This window comes from Bos indicus, chromosome 22, assembly GCF_029378745.1.
Source record: "Bos indicus isolate NIAB-ARS_2022 breed Sahiwal x Tharparkar chromosome 22, NIAB-ARS_B.indTharparkar_mat_pri_1.0, whole genome shotgun sequence".
NCBI lineage: Eukaryota > Metazoa > Chordata > Mammalia > Artiodactyla > Bovidae > Bos > Bos indicus.
This window is the reverse complement of record NC_091781.1, coordinates 22576045-22583892: the sequence shown is the minus strand read 5'-3', so window position 1 is coordinate 22583892 and position 7848 is coordinate 22576045.

The window sequence follows — 7848 nt, the reverse complement described above, 5'->3', positions numbered from 1 at the left end:
TTGCTTGATTGGATGTGAGAGGTGAGGGAGAGGGAGAGGGAGAAATCCAGGAGGACTTCTTAGGTTTTTGGTATGAACAAATGTTTGGTCATCAACTTCCACAAGGACTGGTGGAATAAAAAGGGATAACTTTTGGGTGTAATTGATAATTAATACAAAGATTTACTAGGACTTTTTCTCATCTCTCTTCATTGAAGATATCTGCAAAAAAAAAAAAAAAAAAGATATGACACAAGCATTTGAAGAGAATAGATTCAGGGAGCAATGTAGTGAGATTGGGTGTTGCTATTCAAATGTCCTACTGAAAGCAGTCACATAATCCCCAGTCTACCGCAACATCACCTTTATAAAAGAGTTTTGTCTGTGGCAGAAGACAGGAAGATGCTTCTTTTTGCAGTAGGTGGTCTGTCTATAGTGTGAGACACACCTTATGAAGGTGCTCTCATTCCAAAGAACAAAGTTGCATTTTTATCCATTGTTTGCAATTGCCTTCTCCAATGCATGAAAGTGAAAAGTGAAAGTGAAGTCACTCACTTGTGTGCGACTCTTAGTGACCCCACGGACTGCAGCACACCAGGCTCCTCCGTCCATGGGATTTTCCAAGCAAGAGTACTGGAGTAGGGTGCCATTGCCTTTTCTGTCTGTTATTTTCATGCATCTTAAATTCAAAAGCATCTTGTCTACTTTTTCTTAGCCCTCACTAATGATTCACCTTTTGGGAGCATTGCCCAAGTTGAAAATATCAGAGTAACTGATGTGATGCATTAAGAATTTGTTAAAAATAGACAGTGAATAAAAGGGTTAAATCCAAATTCCTCAGACTGACAGCATGGGCTTCTAAACAACTTGGGAATGGGTGGTACTCAAAGGTGTGCTGAATTAACTTAATTGACTCTTTCATTTCCAGACCTGATTCAATATTTTATTTAGAGAACTTTTTTTAATTGAAGAATTGATTCTGAGGTGTTCTAATTATATTGGCTCTCGGGATGAACCACATTTGAACTATATTACCTCTTCCCAAGGCACAGAACTGGCTAAATTCATTAATTGTCTTTTGATTTCATGGACCATTGAAATGTCAGCCTTTGTGGGTTCCTGCTGAGTGGCTCAGGGTCACTAGTGCCCTTAGGATTTATAATCTTCTTAATTTCAATTATTCCTTCCTTGTCTCCATAAGCTTTTATAAGGCCTCCTCTTGGGTTTGCTTTTGCTTAAAACGGAATTTCCCCTCCTGCTACCTCTTCCCTACTTGCTTTCCTTCTCTGTGCCTTATACTTTCCCTTACTAACTTCTGGGGGATCCTCCTGCTGCAGACTCTTGAAATATATTTCAACTGTGGTAATCAAAGGCCAACCTTGCTGTCCACTGTGGAAATAAGTACTAGAAACATTTAATTCAGAAAAGACCTTGGCCTCTGGAGTAAAACTGCCTGGAATTCAAATCCCCACACCTCCACTTCCTGGCTGCACATTCTTGGATGAATTCTTTAAATGTTTCTGAGTTTCTATTTTATCATCTGAAAAGTAGGTGTGATAATAAAAACCATAAAAGATTATTGTGGGCATTTAATGAGATAATACACAGAAAGTTTATAGTACATAATGGATAGGAAACATCCCCTAAATGTCTGTTATTATTGCCATTATTAAAATCATCATCCTAGGGATGCTGTGCAGTTTGTATGTATGTTGTTTGTATGCAAGAAAAGCAATGAGCCCAGTGACCAACACTCATTAAGCATTCAATAAATTTCAGGTATTACTATTGTACTCATGAATAATCTAGAATCACAAGATAGCATGGAAGAGGAGAATAGAGACTATTTAATCCTCTAATTTCACAGATGAGAAAACAGGTTAGAGAAGGGGAATTAGCTGTGAAAGAGGACGCAAAGGACAGCTCTGGACTCCACTGCAGCCTCTTTTCCAGGTCAACCCCCAGCCTGATTAGTAGGCAGTGGACAGAGGGGAGGATATTTAAGTTGGTATGAAAGTGAGGAGCAGGAGAATAAAGGAAAATGCATAAAAGAAACTGCAGAGTGGATCCAGGGATCAACAGAACAGTTATTGGTGGGACGGTGGAGAATGTTTCCAAAAAATTGGAATCATAATTGGGGCCTCTGAGAAATCAAACGCTGACAGTAAAAATTGAGACAAGGAAGAGAAAAGCAAGAGGGAACTAAAAAGTTTAACAGAGAAGTACAAGGAGTTTTGTAAAAAAGCTTAAGGCTTCCCAGGTGGCTCAGTGGTAAAGAACCCACCTGCCAACACAGGAGATGCAAGAGACATGGTTTGATCCTTGGGTTGGGTTGATCCCCTGGAGAAGGAGATGGCAACCCTCTCCAGTATTCTTGCCTGGGAAATCCCATGGACAGAGGAGCCTGGGGGGCTAGAGTCCATAACGTCACAAAGAGTCAGGTAGGACTGAGCATGCAAGCATGCCACAGCTTGCACGTAGGGACCTAAAGTGTTACATCGTCCATGACTTTGGTCCAGAGATAAAGGAGCAGTTCAAGCACAAATGTTTTCCCAAAAGCCTAGGTGGATTTATCACCTACGAGTTCCCACAGATTATTTATGGTGGGTCCAACAAGGAACTGCTATTGGGTGGCAGCTGTCGCTACCACAACTCTTACTGTTGCTACAAGAGTGTGATTTCACACGGTTCAACACTGACAACACAGCGCTGATAGGATAGATTGTCACTGGTGACAGCAATGGGGGAGTAAGTCTTAGACAAGGGCCAAAGTCGGAAGGCCAAAACAGAACTGCCAGCCCAGGGTCATGAAGGGATGCTAGGATCAACATGTGGGTTTCTCATCATGAAAGGAGCATTTGCCTAGAATGCAAAGGCACAGACACAACATACAGAGGAAAGGGGCAGGAATGGAGAGGGACACGCGTCCGCAAAGAAGGTGCATATTAACTGGAAGATTACAGAGGGCTTCATAACTTATAGTTTGTCTTCCCTATTTGACTCCCGTTGTATCTGTTGTGAAGGTGTCCCCGGGGTGCCTGAGCCAGTCAGAACATAATTACTCCCTGCTTTTGTTATGTTATGGACTTCAAATGTCTTGCAAGGTCATGGAGATTGAATTGCTTCCCTGTAGCAGAATCTGCATAAGACGGAAACAGGGTCAGGCGAAGGGCAAATATAAGCTGGGATACATTTGCCCTTGGCCTGAACAAAGGCTAAAGGGAAGACTCAGCAACATATTCTAGGGCTTCAGGTTTCAGCTAACAATACTGACAACAGGGAGGAAACCACTCTTGCCACCACCACTGTCTTTGTCTCTCCCATGAAGGAGAGGATTGTCTTTCTAATCTATGTCTTTCTAGTCTTAGTATGTGCTTAATATGGCACTGGCAACGATTTAGGACAAAGAAAACTGGAACACAGACTGTGCCTCAAGGATTTAAGGATGTCAAGTCTTTTAGATCTTCAAGCAGAAGTCCTCCTTTTAGGTGACTTCTTAGCTGCCTTCAGCACAGTTAACCAGCTAACTTGCCATTTGCTCAGAGTCTTGGGAGAGGTCAGTGGAAGAAACACATGCTATTTCTCAATTTTGACATGTCGTAGAATCTCCTATCGGAGAAGGCAATGGCACCCCACTCCAGTACTCTTGCCTGGAGAATCCCATGGGCAGAGGAGCCTGGTAGGCTACACAGTCCATGGGGTTGCTAAGAGTTGGATATGACTGAGTGAATTCACTTTCACTTTTCACTTTCATGCATTGGAGAAGGAAATGGCAACCTACTCCAGTGTTCTTGCCTGGAGAATCCCAGGGACTGGGGAGCCTGGTGGGCTGCCGTCTATGGGGTCGCACAGAGTCTGACAGGACTGAAGCGACTTAGCAGCAGCAGCAGCAGCAGCAGCAGAATCTCCTATGTTAGGGCCCCATAGAGATGAAGTAAAGAAGGAAAGTTTCTGAAGTTTAAATGTTTAAATGGCCTTCCAGGAAAGGAAGTTCATACCACTGTCACAGCACCCACTCCCACAGATGCACCACTGAACCTAGATATGGCCTGAGCATCCTTCCTAGCACCACACTCCAGGCAGTGCCACCCAGGTAACAGGATGTGCAACAAGAGATGCCCTTCCTGGCTACTCCTTACTTTTTAAATATGAGTTATTAATGGATGCAGAAGTAAGATTAAGATGCAAGTTCTGTGACACCCAGCTCAGTGCCATCATACCTTGATTCTGCTTCTCCTCCCTTCTCCTATGCCAGTGAGGATCCCCTGCTGCTCTTTTCCAGCAACAGCCTTTGAAATTCCACATATTCCAAATGTGTGTTCAATTTACAGGAAGCCCAGAGCTAGTCTTAGTGAAAGTAATGAGAGGTACACAAAGGTCCGCTTGCCCTGAGAGTATAGATCCTTGCAGGCTCGCCTTAGTGAGTCAAGACTATTCCTGTCCCCATCCCCCAGCTTCAGTACAATGCACACATATCAGCAGTCATGACTACCAGAAGTCAGGGTACCTACCTAAGGAGATATTTCTGGAAGAATAAGGACTTGAGAATCAGCTAAAGGCAAATGACAGTCATAGTCTTCCCCTTGCACAGACTTGGTGACCTCTCTGAAGCACAGTGCCTTTCTATGAAATGAGGCTAATATCAGCCACCTGGAAAACTGGTGAAGTCAAACGAGATAATGCATATGCAGTGCGTCATCTGTTGAGCTGGTAAAGAATCCACCTGCAATGTGGGAGACCTGGGTTAGATACCTGGGTTGGGAAGATCTCCTGGAGAAAGGAAAGGCTACCCACTCCAGTATTCTGGCTTGGAAAATTCCATAGACTGTATAGCCCATGGGGTTTGCAAAGAGTGGGACACGACTGAGCAACTTTCACTTTCACTTTCATCCATATCATAAGTGTGGTTTTCCCCAGGACTGCTGAAGACGAAAGGACCATTGAGGGAGTAGACTGCAGATAAATAATATATTGAATTGAGAATTAAGAGCAAGAGACTTTGTCTTACCTCTGAAGAGGTAGGGCAACTAGGGGAGTGGAAAATGCAAAAGGTCTAGGTGAGAGCGCAACAAAGATCACCGCTACCGCTACCGCTAAAGTCACTTCAGTCGTGTCCGACTCTGTGCGACCCCAAAGACAGCAGCCCACCAGGCTCCTCCGTCCCTGGGATTCTCCAGGCAAGAACACTGGAGTGGGTTGCAAGATCACAGCAACAGACAAAGCTGAGCACAGCCTGTTTGGCTGTAAGAGCTGGGCCTGGAGCTCGAGTGACACCAGGAGACAGAGCAACTGCCGATACTGAGGAAAAACCCAGCCTGGCAGGCACTGCAGAGTATTCAAAGGGCTCAGCAAAAAATTGGGTCATGGAATAAGCAAGCAGCAGGCACCTGGGATTCTGGGAGAGGGAAGAAACTTGGCAAGAATCACCAAAGGGAATCCAGGAGGCAGTCTGTGTCTGGGGCATCTCTGGGCAGGCAGCAGGATCCCAGGGACAGACAATGGTTCAGAGACCTCAGCTTTTGGCAGGGACACTGTAAAATCTCATAAGGACCTCTACCCTAGAGCGCCTCTTAAGGCAGGCAGGTTCCTGTGATATTGTCTCAGCTACAGAGGCAAGAGGCCAAAGACAGGGCTGTCGTACAGATGGGGATCAGGTAGCTCCTAAAGGTGGGAGAAAGAGGAACAAGAGTGTTAGAACTGGGTAAGGTCAGATAAGCATAGTAAAAACAGCAAAACCAGAGAAATCTAAGGTAAAAACTATAGCTGGCTTTTTTATCATAGGGACTGAGAAACTTTGGACAAATGAAAATTTCAAAGCCTCCAACTGTTCATCTGTAAAAAGAGAATCAAAAACTAGCAAATAGCATCATTCTGGGGACTACATAAAATGAACATAAGACATTTTTTCTTCATAACTTCACCCAAATCTGTCTTAAACTCTCATCATCTCACTAACTATATAGATAAAAGCATATAACATATGATAATGTACAGAACATTATAACTGTAGCATGGGCTTCCTTGGTAGCTCAGTTGGTAAAGAATCTGCTAGTAGTGCAAGTGTAGTTTAATCCCTGGGTCGGGAAGATCCCCTGGAAAAGGAAATGGCAACCCACTCATTTTCTGCCTGGAAAATCCTATGGACAGAGAAGTCTGACAGGCTGCAGTCCATGGGGTTGCAAGAGTCGGACACGACTAAGCGACTAAACCACCACCACCACAGCTGTAGCATATCCAATGATGGGTACCACTGATGGTGGTGATATTAACAGCCCATACATGTACATATCACTTTCAATTGATACTCTTTGCATCCATTTTCTTGCTTGATCTTCACACTTTGTGATGTAGGCAGAAAGAATAACTATGAACTGGAAACAGCAAAATGTTCAGCAAATAGGGAAATATTTGTATTAATGACATTTTTACTTTTTGTACTTTATAATGCTTTAATATCCTGGGACCTTATGATGTGGGGATGTAGTGCCCCTCCCAGGGTTATGCTTGGAGATTACAAACAACTTGACTGAAAGTATGCCTTTCATACGCAAACCAACAAATTCAAAGCCCATACTTCAACCACTTCCTTTATCTGATTCTCTCACACTGAGTCAGTACTCTCTCTGCCCTAAATCACTTCAGGGCCAGATGCCAGACAACTGGGGACTATCCTACCTCCTAGACCCCACTGACAGCATTCCAATACGCAATCTTAATCTTGCTCAGTTTGCCTACCCTGCCTTGTCCCTTCCTTTCCACAAAAACCTCAGTGAAGACTACATTTTCTTCCACTCCGTCTGCTTCCTGACCAACCCTGGTGCTTCCATACATGGCCCTGCATTGCACAGTGTAGTGTGGTGTCCCCTCTTCTTGGGAACTGCAAGTAACAACCTATCAGTTCAAAGGCAGTTATTTAGTGATCTGTTGACCTCACCACACCTGAATAAAAACCATATCTCATTTTATGGTTTTAAAGCAATGCTAAATCAAATATGGGAAATAGCACCAGGGTATTTATGCTGCTGCTAAGTCGCTTCAGTCGTGTCCAACTCTGTGCGACCCCATAGACGGCAGCCCACCAGCCTCCCCCATCTCTGGGCTTCTCCAGGCAAGAACACTGGAGTGGGTTGCCATTTCCTTCTCCAATGCATGAAAGTGAAAAGTGAAAGTGAAGTCGCTCAGTCGTGCCCGACTCTTAGCGACCCCATGGACTGCAGCCCACCAGGTTCCTCCTCCTCCACCCTCCTCCTCCTCCTCCACAGGATTTTCCAGGCAAGAGTACTGGAGTGGGTTGCCATTGCCTTCTCTGAGGGTATTTATAGGTACTTTAAAAAATTTTACAAAGAAATAAATAGAAGCATTATATTACATTAAAATGGAAAGATCTCAACATTTCAAGTGGAAAAAAGTCATAGAACAAATTTTATAATATGATTCTACTCATGGAAAAAAGTTGATTTGTTTCTCTACATGCACATACTCATGCACAGGAGGATAAAGGATTTATGCTCAACTACTGGCTGTGGCTATAGCTGGAAACAGGGGTGGGCTGAGGCAAGTGGGAGAAGAATGTTGAAGGAAGAATTTCAAACTGTTTTTTACATATGTCTTTACTCTTTGAATCTCTAACAAAATTAGATTCATGTTTTATTTAATAATGATGGCAGAAATGATTATTCAGCATCTGATTCTTAACATGTACATAATACAGTAACATAGAATGGATACTATTCAATAATAAGTATTATTTGGATATTATCAGAGCAAATCTTTCCACCAAAGGGCCACTAGGAGTTAGCAGTCTGGGGCACAATGAGCTTTTTAGAGCTTCTAAATCAACTCTGATGAACTATTAGAGAAGGGCTTATG